The sequence below is a fragment of the Equus quagga genome, chromosome 18, assembly GCF_021613505.1.
Source record: "Equus quagga isolate Etosha38 chromosome 18, UCLA_HA_Equagga_1.0, whole genome shotgun sequence".
Taxonomy (NCBI): Eukaryota; Metazoa; Chordata; class Mammalia; order Perissodactyla; family Equidae; genus Equus; species Equus quagga.
The window spans coordinates 38,148,066-38,166,932 of record NC_060284.1 but is presented as its reverse complement, the minus strand read 5'-3'; the positions used below and the strand labels follow the sequence as shown (position 1 = coordinate 38,166,932).

Here is an 18,867-nt window from a genome sequence, read left to right as displayed (position 1 = left end):
AGCATATGAGAGACAGCCAAGTGCAGAGAGAATACCATTCAATTAGCAATTAGAAGACCTGATTTCTTAACCTAATTGTGCCACAAATGAGTTGTATGACTCTGGGCTAGTCATTTGGTCTTTCCAAGATTTACTTTCTTCGTCTACAAAGGAAAATGGTATCTAAGCTCCAGGACTAAATTTCTGTAATTCAATTTTGAAAGAAAATTAAATCAAAAAAGAAGTATTAAATGTACCACATGCTCTTTTTGATGATGTTCCCCAAATTGTCTTCTACAGAAAGCTGTTTTCCTTTTTATAATAACTAATGCTTTGAGAGAGTTTAATATTTGCTGGCACTGTTCTTATTGAATGCTTACAAAACTCTAGAAGGTAGGTATTGCTGTTACTTCATTTTATACGTGAAGAAACTGATCTAAAAGGAAGTTAAATAACTTGCCCTGGTTTACAGTGCTGGTAAGCAAACCAGGATTCAGAGCCAGGCAGTCCGACTCCGTAACGTAACTTGTGACTGAGCATTACTCACACTTTCTTAAATATGTATTTTTGTTCAAATAAACTTGGGAAACACTGGCTTCAACAAAGCAAAATAAGTTGAACCTAAGACATTTTGAGATATTTAAGATTTATTTTGAATATCCAAGAAGGATGTCGTATGCAGAGCTGCCCACCTTTATTTGACTACAGAAGACCCACGGAAAGTAATACTGAACATTTCAAAGGCACTAAAGTTCTGCAAAACACTTTTGGGAAAATGCTGATTCTTGAGTCTCAGTGCTATTCCAATGGACTTTTACTCAGGAAGATGTGCATAGAAAACAATTCCTTAAGTAATTTGAAGAAGTCGTAGTTAAAGATGAAAAAAATACTTATGGAATTTACTTTGCCATAAGGTTAATTCTCATTTTCCATTTTTCCCTTTTTTAGTGCATTTTAATACAAGAAATCTTACCAGTGCATTGAAGATTCATTTACCAAAGGAAAACTGGTTTCAGAATGAGGATTGTAGTGTTCTGGAAAGATATGGCGATTTTAATAGTAACAGCATTCTTTCCCAGGAGTGTTGCATAGCACATCTTTGTTGTGGAGAACATTGTTTACCATCTCCTATTAGCTCTGAAATTCAAACACATGAATTGTTTGAAAAATATTTTTTATAATATATTATAAAAGAACATAAATAAGCATAATTTATAGAATTATTCTATGAGCCTTTAAATATTTCGTATATTTTTAAAATAAACAAGCTATAAGAAAACAAAACCCACAAATCTTCCAAATTAGATATTTCATCATATTTAATCATCTGAGATTTCCTAAATATCTCTTTGAATGAAAAAGATTTACAAAAAAAGTCACAATCAAAAACAGAATTTATACTCAATGACAGTGTCAATGATGGATATGGAATGGATAGATTAGTATTTGATATATTACATATTGATATTTCTTTTTCTCCTGGAACTCACAAAATATATTCAAGCTCATCAAATACTCCAGAATCAGAATACAGGGAACAGCACAATACAGTTGATTCTCACTATTCACAGATTCTATATGTGCAAATTAGCCAACTCACTAAAATGTATTTGAAACCCCAAAAGCAATATTCACAGGTGCTGTTGCTGTCATTTGCAGACATACTCACAAGAGAGAAAGATTTGTGTCACTCAGTTCACTTGTTTCCACTTCAGGTTGAATGAGATTGTGCTCTGCTTTCTTGTTTCAAGTTTCATAATGTAATAAAGTGTCCCTTCCATTGATGTATTTATTGCCACATTGTTTGCATTTTTGTGCTTTTTGTTGGGAATTTTGCTGTTTAAAATGCCTCCTAAGTATAGTACTGAAGTGGTGTCTAGTGTTCCTAAGTGCGGGAAGACTGTGATGTGCCTTAAGGAGAATACATGTGTGTTAGATAAACTTCATTAAGGCATGAGTTACAGTGCTGTTAGCTGTGAGTTCACTGTTAATGAATCAACAATGCTGTACATCCAGGAAAGGAAGACTGACAAAAAGAAGCAGAATGCATAACACTGTTGGGAGGCTGAAAGCCAAAGAAATTTACAGTCATGTTACCCAGGATCAGGTCAATGTTAAACTCTTCCTGTCTAGTACTGGCTGGATCCCATGTTTCCACAGGAGCTATGGTATGGGAACTGCTGAATTTGCAGGCAAGGCAGATTCTGCAGATCAGGACACTGTGGAAGAATTTTTAAAATACCTGCTAAGTGTTATATAGGAAAAGACTTATGTTGAAGAGCAGATTTTCAATGGTGAGGAGACTAGCTTGTTTTATAAGAACGTTGCCAAAGGATTCTATATACTACAAATGGCATTTCAGTTGACAAAAATGTGACCAGCTGTTTCAAGCACCTGATCCTGTATTTCCCCAGGAGCAATAGCTCAGGACTCGCTAATTCCGTGTTTGCCACAACTTTACAGAACATAAATACTGTGAATGATGAGAAGTGACTGCGTATTTTTAAGATTTTCTTTCCAGGTACGCCCCTGGCTTACATCTAAAACTTATAGAGAGAAGTCTTCCAAATAAATGCTGAAGTACTTTTCCTTGAAGCCACAACATCACTGCTCTGGGGTCCTACTGACAAAAAAAGTGGCAAAGTGGCATCAAGTGTGGTCGGCAGATTGTCCCCATTCCAAAATGACCTCTTTATAGTGAAGACTGAGGAGCCAAGGAGCCACTTTGAGATCTCAAAGGAGAGTTGAGAGAGAAAACCCTTGGCATAAAAATCATGATTCTTAAAGTAATGTGGGTGGAAAGAAGACCCCCTCTACCCCGCTAAAGTAGATTCTTGGACAGGAAACTGCCAGAGTGAGAGAACATGACAAGAGGGGTCTTGAGCATGAGGAAGATACTGCCTGAGACTCACCAGACAAACTTGGAGAATTTAGAAAAAGCCGAGTTTACTCTATGCAAGTATCCAGTAAAGTTTCAATTATTCTCATCCATATGATACAATCAATCATTCTGGTGGGTACTACAGTTTATCAAGGTTTGTAAAATCTAGGATTATAGCAATAGAAAACATATGAGATTTTATGTGGTGGATAGATAGTTTTATATATTTATATATAATTTAGTATTGCACATGTATATTTTAAGAATGAGCAGTTATTTGAAAAAGAAGATCTCTTGTTTAAGAGAAAGGGGTATAGATTGTAGGGATAGATATGGTTATAGATACAGCTATAAAGAATTATAGATACTTATATACATATATGTAATATATATTTATATTATATATTATCTAACTATGTATTTATCCATGTAAATCCATTGTCTGTAGATTTGGTAGTTAGCTACAAATAGGGGCTTTTGAGCCCAAGGGTGCAGATGAGACCCTCCAAGGCCAAATGTGTAAGGAATGGTGTCAGCAGCAGTAACCTGGAGAATGTCCACTTGCAGGGAGTTTGTAGAAGAAAATAAATTAACAAAATAGAAGATTGGTCAAAATGCTGTGAAGAACAATGATGCCACCCCTGGGTCTGGATGTCGTTATTGATGTGATTTTCACATCAACGGAAATAACAGGCTGAAACAAGTTGTGTTATATTTAAGCAATCGGTGTGCATCACAAAAATAAAGTTGGAGGAACATCATTTGGAACATTTGTGATAGGAAAGTGGGTGGAGGGATGATAAGAAACAAGCGATCTAAACAAAACTAACCTTCCCCCAGGTTCTACAGCCTACACACTTAAACTTGTTGAAAGAATTCCACAGTGCTTAGTAACTGGTGAACACTCAACAGATTTCATTTATATGAAATATTTTATTCAGATTCTCTAAAAGAACAAAAACTATGTGACCTAGATAATATCAATACTCTTATTTACACAGGAAAAAAACCTGAGACAGTGATATTAAGTAAACTAAACCAGCATACACAGTAGAGAGTCAGCGTGTGAACGCAGGCCAGTTCACTTTCTCAGCATGAGCTCTTACTCCCTCTGCTATAATGCCCATTCTTCTAAGTTGGGAGTTGGTGTGTAAACCTCTCTCTCCAAAGAATTATTTATTTATTTAGATGGATTTTATTTCCTAGAGTAGTTTTATGTTCACAGCAAAATTGAGGGGGAAGTAGGAAATTTCCCATACACCTCCTGTCCCCACACACGGACAGCCTCCCCAGTTATCAAAATCTCCTATGAGAGAGGTACATTTGTGACAAATGATGAACCAACATCAACACATCATTATCATAGTTCATATTAGGTTTCACTTGGTGTTGTATATTCCATACGTTTGGACAAAGGTATAGTGGCATGCATGCACAATTATAGTATCATTTAGAGTAGTTTCGCTGCCCTAAAAATTCCCTGTGCTGTGCCTATTCTTCCTTCCCTAGCCTATAACCCTTAGCAGCCACTGATCTATTTACTGTCTCAATAGTTTTGCCTTTTCCAGAGTGTCATATAGGTGACGTGATACAGTATGCAGACTTTTCAGATTGGCTTATTTCACTTAGTAATATCCACTTAAGATTCCTCTATATATTTTCATGGCTTGATAGCCCTGAATTTTTCATTATTTGGATGTACCACAGTTTATTTATCCTTTCACCTACTCAAAGACATATAATGTGGAGCATCTTTTTATTTGTTTATTTGCCATCTGTACATCCTCTTTGGCCAGGTGTCTGTTAAGGTCTTTGGCCCATTTTTTGATCAGGTTTTTTGTGTTCTTATTTCTGAGTTTTAAGAGGTTTTTGTATATTTTGGATAACAACTGTTTATCAGGTATATCTTTTGCAAATATTTTACTCCCAATCTGTGGCTTGTCTATTCATTATCTACATAGTGTCTTTGGCAGAGCAGATGTTTTTAATTTTAATCAAGTCCAGTTTATCAATTCTTTCTTCCATAGATTATGCCTTTTGTGTTTTATCTAAAGTGATCAATGAACTCAAGTTCATCTAGATTTTCTCTTATGTTATCTGCTAGGAGTTTTAGAGTTTTAACTGCTGAGCCACCAGGCTGGCCCTAAAGTGGGTTTCTTGAAGACAACATATAGTTGGTTCTTGTTTCTTCCATTCTGATCCATTCTGAGAATCTCTGTCTTTTCATCAGTACATTTAGACCATTGATGCTCAAAGAGATTATTGATATAGACAGGTTAATAACTACCATATTAGTTGTTTTCTATTTGTTTTCCTTGTTGTTGTTGTTCCTATTTTGTCTTCCACTCTTTTTCTGCCTTTTGTGGTTTTAATCGGGCATTTTACATGATTTCAGTTTCTCTCTTTTCTTAGCATACTAGTTACACTTCTTTTTTTCTCATTTCAGTAGTGAATAATTTATTTTTATTTTTTATAACTGGGGTGTTTGGGAACATACAATTTTAAGACTTGCATATGTAAAAGAAATACATTTCCACAAAAGCAATGCCCTTTAGTTATGCTTTTCATTGTAAAATTCATATTGACATGGTTACTTTTTCAAAGAAATATATGTTTCTAAAGGATTCCTTTTCTGTTACGTCATAAATGTAAACAGTTATTTTAACAGTATTTTTATTTCAATTAAAAAATACTGAATGCCCACTATTATATGCCTGACATCTTACCATCCTCATCTTAAGTATTCATTCATCTGTTTTAAATCTACATGAACAGCAAAGTATACATTCTCTTGAAATTTGTAAATAAACATCTCCAGGAAAAGAAACTTTGTCCTTTTCACATTTTATGAGACCACATTGTACTAAATAAAAGTAAACTTGTTAGAAGTCAGAAAAGTTAAGAATATTTTGTATATCTCTATGGGTACCTAACACATTTCTACTACAATGGTAAACATTGTTCAAACATGATTGAGCTCTTTTCAATTTGTGAATGTCTTCTTTACTCATTCAGGTATCCCATCTCTGATATCTAACATCCCTTGAATATTCAGGCAGTGGGGTGGATTTTCATGGTATTAATTAGCTAAACTGGAATTACCTTTCCCAGAATTCCTTTTCTTTGTTTGTAATTATGATGAGCCACAAGAGACTTTTTTTTTTTAATTGTATGAGAGATAGAAGGCAGAAAAGAAACAGGTAGGAATGCTTTTTTACACAGAGCTCATTGGTACAGCGCCCACAGCTAATACTGCTCGCAGACTTTCTCGCTTACCTGCTGGCTCATTTTGTTGGTTCAAGGCAACAGCCAGGACTGCAATTCTTCCCAGCTCTGACCAGTCCTCCTTCTTCAGCCTCAGTGACATCTTAGTCAGGTGCCTATTTAACTGAGAATCCAATGGCACCCACTTTTCATACAGATCATCTTCATCATCAGTGTTTGGAGTCTGGAGGTGGTGAGACACTGACATCACTGTCCATTGCAGTAGATGTCAACTCACCCTTGCAGGTTCTAATTTTCCCTTGCTTCCCCTACCTCACATCCATTTTTCCTTCCAGACCACCTTATCTTGTGGTTTTGTATCATCTCCTAGTGGTTAAGCTTCTCTGCTCAAACCTGGCTGAAACAGGAAGGTCCAAAATTGGGCCATATTTTCTGCTTCAGTGGTACCCTGGCCATACCTCTATCTCAATATTTATCAAATTGTCTTGCGCTTTCTCATTCACCTCTCCTACTGCATTGAGGGTAGTGAGGCAGGGATTTTATTTTATTTATGCATATTTTTACTGTAATAGATCAGTTCTGTTCATTATGCATTAAAGATACTTAATATATGCGTGTGGAATTGAATGAGACCCTTTACAAATTTATGTTTACTTAAACATTTTCAAGAATTTATATTTTAAAGTAAAGTACTTCAAGGAAGTCTAATGTTGTTATGGTTTTAATCTCAAGAGCTCATGTATGTAATAGTAGTAAGGTGAGCAGGAAGCCCTTAGGTCAATTGCTGATGTATTTAATAAAAACTATTTTCACCCCAAACCATCTGTGAATCCTAGCTTTCATCATTCAAGGACTGTAGCTTTGTTCTTGATTACATTTGGGGATTAATGGTATAATAGGCTATATCATTCTATAAACCTTAATGTATTATAATCTTTGCTTTTATGTTTATGACCAAAGACTCTGTTTACAAGGCCTGTTCTCTCTTGAATTCACTGCTACTCTTTTATTTTGGGCAAGACACACCATTCCAAGTATATCAGGGATAACGTCTATGTTATAGATAGGGTTAACATGAGGGATACAAAGAATATATGCAAATAAAGACCACACACAGTCCTTAGTACACAATATTTGTACAGTATTAGCTATTATTATCAGATTTATATTAAGAAAGTGGAGAGTGATAACTCAGCAATTTATACATGTCTATGCAACATCATAGTTTAATTCAATGCAGATATATACACTTGGGTATAATAAACAAAAGTTCACTGCTCAGTTGAAGTTATGAATTTTTCATATCTATTATCAGATCCTACTAAATTCAGAAATCATTTCTGACTACAGTCAAGCAATTTTTAACATTGTTATTCCTTCATTGCTGACAGTGTACCAGCAATACATAAAAATTCTAAGACTATAAGTCTCAACATTTGTAGCTATAACTCATGAAATACTATTTACAATGAGAACTTGACTCATTGTTTCTCAATCCACCGTTCCTTAAAAAACAGTTCTCTGAAAGATAGATTGTGGAATTTCTTTTAAATTTACTATTTCTTTTGTATATCTGTCATTCCTAATAAGGTGTAAGTTAATGAGAAAAATTCCCAAGGAGAAAAAATATCCAGTTTTTAAATACTGGGTCATACAAAGTGATACTATATTGCCATTTATTTTGGTATTCATTGAAATCTGAAGTCTAAATAAACATTGATGATTGTATCCTGTTTCCAAGAATACAGTTTCACATTTAGTAAACTGCACAATATCTTCCGAGAGAATTCTGCACCGTGGTTAGGACACTGATATCATAGCTAAGACTAACAGTAAATTCTTCTAGAGACTTCAGCAAATCCTAGTCTCGAGACTGCCTTTCATTATGGGTATCCATAAACAATAAACTGTCGAATGTGGGAGAAAAATTACTGTGGTAAAAGCATTGTGTGATTTTTAAGAACCAATATAATCCTTTTTAAAGTATATTATCAGGTATATACCTTATAAATCCATATACATATGTTGACTATTATTAATAAAATTAATAATAATTTTTAAATAGCCTGTATTGTGACAGTTTATGGCACACTTAGGGCAATGTGATTAAAATTGACCAACAAATTTACATTATACTATACCCTCCTGTAGGGTAGATTTCCTGGGAGGAGGGATTTTAAAGCAAAAAAAAAAAAACCTTTAAGTAGGAAATTGTTATGGTCAGAATACTTGTGTAAAAAAATCTGTAATAATTTCTCTATCTGCTTAAAAGGGGAGGTTTCTAAATTCAGTTCAACCTTATCATTGTTAAACATTGCCCTGAGAATCCACGGTGCCAATTCCCTCTCATCTGTGAGCTCAACATCTATGTGCATCATGATTATCATTCTAACTAATTAGTTTATTTTAATTATAATCAATACACTAAGGAGAAGATTGAGACAGCTGATATGATTTATTACCAATTCTAAGAGCATTTGTCTTGCTTTTGGCAGTCGTGCTATCTCTGGAATGCCCCTGTCTGCTTGGCAGCAACCTGTCAGGGTGGTTGTGACGGCTGTATGCAGGGACATTAGCTGACAGTTCCTCCTCCACTCCCGATAAATGTCCGCCTGCGGTGTAATCGCACCCACATGCTCTTGCTTTAGCGTTCACCTATAGCTGCATCAAATGTGAGAATATGTGGTATAAATATACTATAGCCACACATACATGAATCAAACACAGTATCACATGCAGATGACGAGAAATCTGTGCGATAGTCTCTTTTGCAATGCCATGCTACATGAGGCCGTACAAGTAACTCTGTGGGGAGAAAACACTTCTTTTATTATGCTAAGGATACTTGTGTGGTTCTTAAAAACCAATATAATGGAAAATGATTTCAGAGGCATGAGAGGATTTTCCCCAAGAGTAATATTTGAAAATCAGTCATTCTGAAATATCAGAGGTTTTATGGTAAGGTGGGAATTTCCCATATTAAGTTATTAACAAAGACCTGCACTGAAATTGAGCATTCAAATATATAACTCTCCTCTGATGCTGTTCTAGCATATACTTATATTTTAAAGCTCCACACTGGGAACTTGACCCTGTTTTTCTTGATAAATCTTTTATTCCTCTCTCATGAATTATTCAAGTACTGTGCTAGGCTAGCTTATTCCCAGTGCGTGAAAAGGAGATCCTTAAATCATATGGCATCATTTCTTTCAATAAAAACCAAACTCTTTTTTCTTTCTAAATTTTATATTGATAAAATTGCATGCGTTTTGGTGATTTAACATTCTTTATTGTTGAAATATACACCATGATTTGAAAAGTACTTGATTCATTGAATCGATCTTAAATGAATTAACTTTCTCATGCTATTGGTCAACATCAAAAGAATATGGCAACTTGTCACACTGATACACTAGAGCCAGTACAGCTCTGAGAAGAAGAGAGAGAATGGAAACCACTAACGACTATGTAATTGCATGATAAGGAAGAGACAGAAAGATACTCACAGGTGATAAGGGCTGCCAAATGGCCAGGAATAAGGCACTGATCTCTGGCTGACTAACTGAGTGTGCATTAAAATGAGAGATAGAAGTTGTCAGATAGGATATATTTTAAAAAGGAAAAAAAACGCTAAATTAGCTTTAGAGAGATTAAAGGCAACCTTATTAAGCAATTGACTTTGACTAAAGAAAGTATCTGATGCTAAGTTAAATAAATGCGAATATTTTACCACGAGCTGGAGGAAGGAAAACAGGCAGAAAGATTCTGCTTTTTTTTAAAAGAGGAAAGACTGTATCTTAATCTCTTCATCTATATATTTGGTTTCTATTTTTAACTATCAGAAATGGAGGGAGACTTTAAAACACTCCTCATTTCACAGGAGAGGAAACTGAAGAATCTATGGGACAATGTCCAAAACATTTGTTATAAGGAGGGCCTATGTTAGAAGGAAGTTTCCCTAGACTCAGTCCACGTTAAACGTTAGGTACTATGTTTTCTTTTTATAAGTGTGACTTTTTCTTTAAATATGTACTATCTATGCATTGTTTTAATATTCAATATATATGCATCTGGGACCTCCATATATATAAAATCTGTTTATTTACATTAAAGCCACTACATATTACAATTTTTAAAATGAAATAATTTGGCATGCATGAAGGATTAGCAATATGGTTAATTTTCCAGTAAAGTATAAGGATAATTTTCCTAGGAAATATCTACAGTAATGTATATTCACAGTGCAAATACACCTTAACATTAGGGATGTTTGAATTCTAACCACTTATCTATATAGCAAAATTTAATATATCAAAACCAATTTTCCTATTATCTCTCTTTAAATTGACACATTTACTCTATATGTTCACCAGAATAGACATAGTGTCAGGCTTTATTTTTTGTAAATCATCTTACAAGATCGATTATTTCATACATTGCATTAAATGATTTCTAAAAGTACGTACTGAACCCTCCTCCATACAGTGTTTCTATGAGAGAAACTATACCCTTCTTAGAGACACAGACCTGCCCTCCCTCCCCAGCTCCTCTAACCACTGCGAGTCACTCTTCAGAGAAGGAAAAGAAAAAGATGAGGAGGAAGTGGCGGAGGAGGAGATAAGGGATGGATTGTTGATAGTTGCTTGGGACTACAATGTGGATGGTTTTATGGAATTGGCTTTGAAAAAAAATGTGTTCTTGTGCTAAAGACATTATCCACCTTTTTCATATTAGCAGAATTTCCATTTTAAGAGGTTGAGTCTATCCCACTCCCATGTGATTTAGGATTATATTCTAATTAGCCTAAATTAGTTATGGTAATCTCATTCGGGCCCCCATTTTGACTTCCATGAGCCCTAGCACTTTGCCTTTGTGGGCCTTCTGGGAAATGTCTCCTCCCCCACTAAAGAAAGATCATAAGAGGAAATAATCCATTTTTTCCCCACTAGGAATATTAGCACCTGCTCCTGGATTGTGGAGCACATGCATGACAATGAAGGAACTAGCCATGAAAAAAGTCAACACACTTTGAAGGACTCTGGGGAGATGGATGAAACTCATATCCTTGATAACACTGTTGAGTTCCTGGAATCAGCCAGCTCTGGGACAAACGTCACATGACTTTTGGTTATGTGAAATAATAAATACCTCATATTTTAAGACAGAAAAATCAGATTTTTTTTTGTGCTATGCTGAAAATGTCTTAATTGATTCAAAACCTACAGCATTTGAACTTGATTCTGCAGGCACAAGAGAGCAATCAAGTTTTGAAAATGGGGAAGCAATCTAACAAAGGTAACATTTCAGAAAGATACATCTGGCAGAGTATATGTGAAGGACTGGAACAGACACAGACAGAACAGGAGATCTGTCATTTGGGTAAGAGAATATTATCTGAAGCCAATACCTTTTTATTAACAAAAGCGTTTGTCATTTAATAAAAATTTCCAGGCATGTGAGAATACTAGATCATATGCACAATACATAAAAAGAAAAAATAGACTAGAAGCATGCACAAACGTGAGCTGGCTATTTAAGGTGGGTAAGAGGACTCTGAAAGGATTAGTATATTTACAAAACCGAAAAATATATAGACAAGTGGACGAAAGTAACAAAGACTTTGAATTCACAAAAATAAGCAAATAATGTAGAACTGAAAAAAATATGAATTTAAGAACAGTTTGAATGAGTTTAATACAGATTAGATAAAGCTGAAGACAGGATTAGTGAACTAAAAGATATTTTAATAGAAGATGCAGTAATTGAAACATGGAGAAAAAATAGATGGAAAAGAACATAAGAAGAATGTGGGACAAAATTTAAGAAGCTAATACATAATTGGAGGCCCATATGAAGCAAGGAAACACAATGGAGCATAAGCAATATGAAAAAGATACTGTTAAGCATTTTCTAAAACTGAAGAAACATGTCAACTCAAGATTCAAGACCAGGTCAGTGAATCCTGAGAGGCATATTTAGACAACCACATCTAAGCCTATCATTATAAAACTGCCAAACATCAAAGACGAAAATGAAATCTTAAAGTAACCAAAGGGAAAAACAAAAGTTACACTATCTGCAAAGGTACAAAAATAAGACTTACAGGTGACTTTACAACAGAAAATGGAAGCCTGAACACAATTGAATAACTTTAACACGCTGAAAGAAAATCACTGCTTGCTTACAGTACATAGCAAACATATCCTTCAAAAATAAAGTTGTAATAAAGATGGTTTCAGACAAATACAAACTAACAGAAATTATTTCAAGCCTACTAAATGTTACTACTCCACTTTCCCCAGTCCTCTGATGCAGATGTTGTCCACAGAGATGAAGTCACCCAGGCATTAGAACCCTAAACCAGGCCTCTGGTAAATCTGCAAATTATCTACCATAAGCAGGGCAAAGAGATACTTAAGGTTCAAGTTTTCTACTACACTTAAGATTCAGAGGCTCTTAGCATTCAGACTCAGGGTTCGAAAGCTCAGGACCCTGCGATGAACTAACTTAGTTCATGAAATAACTACCTTTTGTGAAAGAGAGATGATACACTCTGAGAATTGTCTCATTAGTCTTTGAATTTCTTGAGGATTGGGAGTATATCTCATCTACTATTGTGTCCTTCGAACCAATCAAGTACTGGGCATTTAGGGCTGTCTGTAAACGTCTGTGAGATGACTTAGTAAATGAGGAAGAAGACAAGATATCCTTGACTAACCATAGAGACCGAGCCTGTAAAGGAACACCCACTATTTGTAAGTTAACTAGGAATATTTAAATCTCCAATATGATGCATAAATAGAAAATTCTTGCAAGGAAAGAATGATGGCTGCAGTTTCTTGCAAACAAATCCACAAGTCATAAGTATAAGAGGCCTTTAAGCATATATCATCCATTAACAAACAATCTACGCATTTAATTTGTTTACAAAGACATTCATGCCTTCTGCAGAAAATTCAGATAATACAAAAAGGGATTATGAAAAAAGAAAAATCTGCTAAAAGTCTATCACTCAGAAAAAAACAACCCCACCAACGTTTGTTTAACCATCCACCTAGATAAGTCTTTTTAGGTACATAGGTATTTATTTTGATATTTGTTTTGCTGTATGGTTTGTATTTTTTTTTTTTTTAAAGATTGGCACCTGAGCTAAGAACTGTTGCCAATCTTTTTTTTTATGCTTTTTCTCCCCAAATCCCCCAAGTACATAGTTGCATATTTTAGATGTGGGTCCTTTGGTTGTGGCATGTGGGACACTGCCTCAACAAGGCCTGATGAGCAGTGCCATGTCCACATCCAGGATCCGAACCTGCAAAACCTCGGGCCACTGAAGTGGAGCTCACAAACTTAACCCACTCGGCCATGGGGCTGGCTCCTATGGTTTGTATTTATTTCCCTCTTACAATATGAAGGAGATTTGTCTCTTTTTTATCGTGTTATGGGTCAGTTTTATAACTGCAAATAGCTTTTCTATTACTCTGTGTACAATTGCTATGATTACTTTATTGTTAATGCATTACTATGATATGAGGTCATAGGCTTAGAATTTAGCAATGTAATTGCTTTGTGTGTGTATATGTGATGAAAAATAACTAGTATCATTGGCAGGGTTGTGGTGGTGTTAGGGTGTGGAACACTTCTATTTTTTTTTAGAAGAATGATTCCTTAAGCATTCTTATCTTACTGCCTGTGTACTGAGAAATTTGGCCTCACCCAAAGAGAGACCTCTCCTTTGTCCCTGGCTCCTAGAAGATAATCCCTAAATCTTTGAAATTTCCCCCATGATAGGAGTGTCTTTGATATTCATGTGGGCCCCTATGATCATACCTGATATTTTATGCTAACAAGATGACTCAGGATGTGGCCAGGCACACCCCATAATCTTTGGGTGGCAGTGTGAAAAAAGGAACAAGAATTGGATTTAGGTAGGGACTTTGGGTCACGTCATATGAGTCCACCTAAAGACTGAGTTCAACCACCTGGGCCATAAATCTATCAATCATATCTAATTTGTAATGAAGCCTTAATAAAAAACGCTGGACTCAAAACTCTGACGCGTTTCCCAAGTGGCAATATTATGTGCATATAGTCATACTTCGATTTCAAGAGGGTAGGTAAAGCATCCTGAGGACAATGGAAGATTCACGTTTGGTACCTTCTCAGACTCTGCCCTATGCATCTCCTCCTCTGCTGATTTTCTGCATCCTTTCTCTATAATCAGTATCATTTGAACAGCTTTCAGTTAGTTTGGTGAGTATTTCTAGTGAATTATCAAACCTGAGGGTGGTTTTGAGAGATTCTGAAACTTGTAGTTGGTGTTCGAAGTGAGGGTGGTCTTGTGTGGACCCTTCCCTCTAACTTTGTATTTAGACCTAACTCCTTACAATTGGGGTCCTGGCAGACTTGACCGTTTGGAGGACTGTGCCCTTAAACACAGTTTGCGTAACTTGGGGCACTGCCTCACCTGTTATTTCTACTCAGGAAGCTATATAGGTTTAAATGGTTATTGAGGAATTTAGAATCTACAGCTCTACCTTTCCACTCTTAGCAATCATAAAATACTTATTTTAAGCTCTTCACACTTTGTTTTACTATTACAGTTCACATATGTGGAAACTGCTCAGTAATCCTTATGTCTAAATCCTCAGATTCAATAGAAGCCACATCAGCCTTGTTCTCCTATCAAGCTTTTATGAATACTAAAGCTGGTACTTCAACTTCCATTTTTCTGAATACTTTTTTTTCCTAGTTGTCACTTTGTACCATATTCCTGCTCAGGAAAAAGATGTGTGGTGGACTGGAATTGGCCACCCCCAGATACATCTCTTTGGCATGAGGATTATTTTGGGCTGGTTACTTTTAAAAACTACAGACATGAAGGAAACTCTGAAAAGTAGAATTTAACCCTTTGTAAAGAGACATTTACATTTGTACGGGAAATATCCACCAGTAAATGTGTCTTCCTCTCTGTACCAGGAAGAAGGGAGGATTGACCTTGTCTCTAGAAACTCGTATCAATGCGAAGGCAAGGCAAATCTGCATAATAACCTCACTCTTGTTCCTGTGCTTTTCTGGTAATCTCCCACAGCTGACTTCTCCCACCCCAAAAGTCCACCTTGTCTTTAGCTGAGGATGGTATTGAAGGTAAGAGCTTCCACTATTTTGGGAGTTACTCAGTTTGCTTGAGTCTCTCTCATGTATACGTGTTATAAAGCTTTGTCTAATTTTCTCCTGTTATTCTGTCTCATGTGAATTTAATTCATTGTCCAGCCATAAGAACCTAGAGCAGGTAGAGGAAATGTCTTCCTCCCCTACAGATGTTTAGATAGGCTCCTCAACTACAACATATGTCAATTATATGTGGATAAGATGCTTCCTTTAGACTAGAGTATATTTATCATCTACCTATCTAGCCAGTTATTTGTGTTTAAGAGGCTTTCTTAAGATAAGAGTTTAGAATAAAATCTAATGATTTTAGGAGAGCCCCAAAACAATAACTTTGTGTTTAAATGTGCTTTTTAAAAGTTAGACCAAAATGTATGATTTATTTTTTGTAATCTAGCCTTTAATTTTGAGCAAATGTAAGAACACCTATTACAGGTAATTTCCCTATGAAGTTGGATCAGGAATATCAAGGATGAGGATATTTAAGGTAGATAATAAAATACATTTTAATTTATAATTTTCCCTTTTTTTTTCCATATTTGTGTCCTCTCCTAAAATGCAGTAAAGTTCTTTCTTCTCCAAAATGCAGTAAAGTTTCATATATATTATGGATACTATATATATAAAGTTCCTTGAATCACTTGAAATATATGCTAATTACATGAGACTGTCCACCATTAAAAGCTTACCACATATTTTTATTTCCTCTATACTTACTTACAACCTCCGCTGAATTCTATGCTCCATAAGCCAACATAGTCTCTTAGTTCATCTTCATCTCATAACAATCTATCTCCTGCGAGTATCCATTTTTTAAAAATTTGTGACATGGATGAATGATTAAACATATGAAAGAAATGTCTTGCAGTATGTGTGCTTCCATTTTTTTCACGTCTTAAAGTTGTCAGTCACCTACATTACCCATCCTACTGAGTGCTACTCTTTCACCAAAATTTTATTCTTATGTTTTAAATTAAACTGGAGGAGCCAGGATCCTTTCTTAATTGAAGTTTTTCCCAGAAGTAGGTGGGCATAATCTTCTTTTACAGAACAGAAAGAACCAAGGAGTTGTCAATAATAGATATCTTAGAAAATCTGGTGTGTGGGGGGGAACATGGGAAACTAAATATGTTATAAATTTCAAAAATCTATCTAGGAAGAAATGTATTTCAGTGGAGGTGATCAGGTAGTTGAGAAAGGGAAATAGTAAGAGCGTAACTAATTTTGCAGTTCATGTTTATTATACACTTCTGTGATGCCTGCTGAGAAATACATAATCATAACAACAATCACTGAAGAGACTTGCAATGAGATTATCAGACTATCTTCATAGATTTATATATTACTGGTCCATAGATTCTGGGTGGCTTTCATGGCTCCTTTGGAAGATAAGTGGTAAAAATAAGATGGACACAGAAGACGGAGGTGACAGAGAGCAAAAGTAACTTGTCAGTTTCTTTGTTGGTCTTTACATGAATCAAATATATGTAACAAGTTTCAATAAACTACTGCTGTGAGACAGTTTTCACAAGATTTTATTATTATTTAGGCACAGTCACATTCATACTTTCAAGTCTTATTTTTATTATACCACTTACATGTATTGACTTTTTCTCTTTTGTTTACTGTATTGATTGTTTAAGAAAGAAACAAAAAATATCAAAAAATACCAAATCAGTGAGATTTTAATAACATCATAAAATTCTAGAAAAAGGAATGCAAAATATCAATGTCCAAAATGTTTCTAGGAGGTTTTTATAAAATAACAAAACCTTCACTAATTAGCTGTTTTTCCTGTTGGATATATTGGATTTGACTGCATGGTTTTTCTTTGTTCTTAGTCATTTGCAGTATCTAAGGCAAGGAATAGAATGATATTTGCATCAACTGCAGTTAACTTAGTAAGCAAGACAATTTACATGTTATTATCTACCATGTAATCACTGTTTTTCCTATGCAATATTCCTATGGGAGGATGTTGCTTTAGCACATTGTTTTTTAAATATTAATCAATGTCTCACATTAAAATTGTCCTATATCTCTCATTCTACCAAGTTATTTTCTGAAAACAGTCTTTGTGATATGATGAGAAGATTAAAATATATGATAGAATACTTAGCTCTGAGTAATTAGTTTTATCTCCCTGAAATACCTTTTTAACATCCTCAAAATATTCATTCAAATACTTACCTGACACACAAATTTACCATGAAATCAAAGGACAATAAAATGTGAAAACTCTTTTTAAATTGCTGTAAGAATCTTAAAATAACACAGATGTTTTTATCAAGTTACACCTGTATAAAAAATGGAAACATAAAAACATTCCCCCTGATCTTATATGTAGTATCTCAACTCCTAATACCAACATTCAAGATATTATAAAATCAGAGTCTATCTTTACTCGATACGCAGAAGGAAATTTCTGATATTTACTAATTTTTTAAAATATTCATTCATCATTCATTCATCCACCCAACATCTATGCATTAATAAAACAAATAATTTTTAAGATCCATTTATTATTTCAGGGTCTATGATAGATCCTGGGGCTATAACTATAAACAATATACTGTCTCTGTTTCAAAGATATATTGGTCTTGAGTGAATGTATCAATTATCTAAAGTAACAGCAATGCTGCATAACAACCAACCTCCAAACCCTTGTTGGCAGACCACACTGAACATTTATCTTTGTTCATTACTCTATAGATCAGCAGGGTGGCTTTGCCAATCTGAGCCAAGACCAGCTCATCTGAGTTGGTATCTCCAATGTGTTTGTAGTTACCAGACAAGCAACCTAACGAATAGCTGCTCTGAAATCACCTCAGGTAGGACAACTTGTTTCTGCATTATATCATGTCTTATCCTCCAGCAGACTAGCCTGGGCTGGTTTAAATAGTCTAAGCAGACACTCAAGAAAAGGCTACCCTCGTGATGTCCTCATGGTAAAGGCAAAGGAGAGAGACAGGAAGAGGACGTGTGCAAGGCTTTTTGAGAACAAGGCTTGGAACTGTCACACTTTCACAACAGCCTCATTCTATTAACTAAACAAGCCATAAGGCCAGTATTCAAAGGATGGGTAAGTAGACTCCACTTCTCGATGAAAAGTGCTGTAAAATCATATTTACATGATGTGGGTACAGGATGAGGTGGGGAATTGGAGCCATTTTTGCAATGTCTTCCACAGTAGGAAACACAAATAAATGGACACGTGGTATAGTATAAATGCTTTGTTTTCTCTCCAGCTTCTGTCTCCAACTTTCTCTATATTATTTCTTCGCCCCAATTTTTCTCACTCTCACTGGTATTACCTTTAATTACTCTCTCCTTTTTTTCTTCCCTCTCTCTCTGTTAATGGCTCATTGGAAAACTGTAAGTCTCTCCTCTCCCTACACAAGCTATAAGCAACTTCTCTTCCCCCTCAAGCTCTCATTTTATACCTTTCCCTCTACAATCAAATTCTGACAATTGTTCTTGGGTACCTGTTATATTTCTGATATTCTAAGGGCAGTTTTTTAGATTTGCTTTTTCTGCTTCCAAACCACTTATTTCTCCCATAGCATGTGCAGTTTGACTTCAGTCTCTACTACTCCACTGACAGTGTCTGCTTTGAT

General features: G+C 35.2%; 1 pseudogene; it reads right to left on the bottom strand.

Annotated features, from left to right (window-relative positions):
* The window catches only part of LOC124229843 (ubiquitin-like modifier-activating enzyme 5), a 36,120-nt pseudogene extending 29,788 nt beyond the window's left edge, over window positions 1–6,332 (bottom strand).
* Window positions 6,333–18,867: the final 12,535 nt, after the last annotated feature.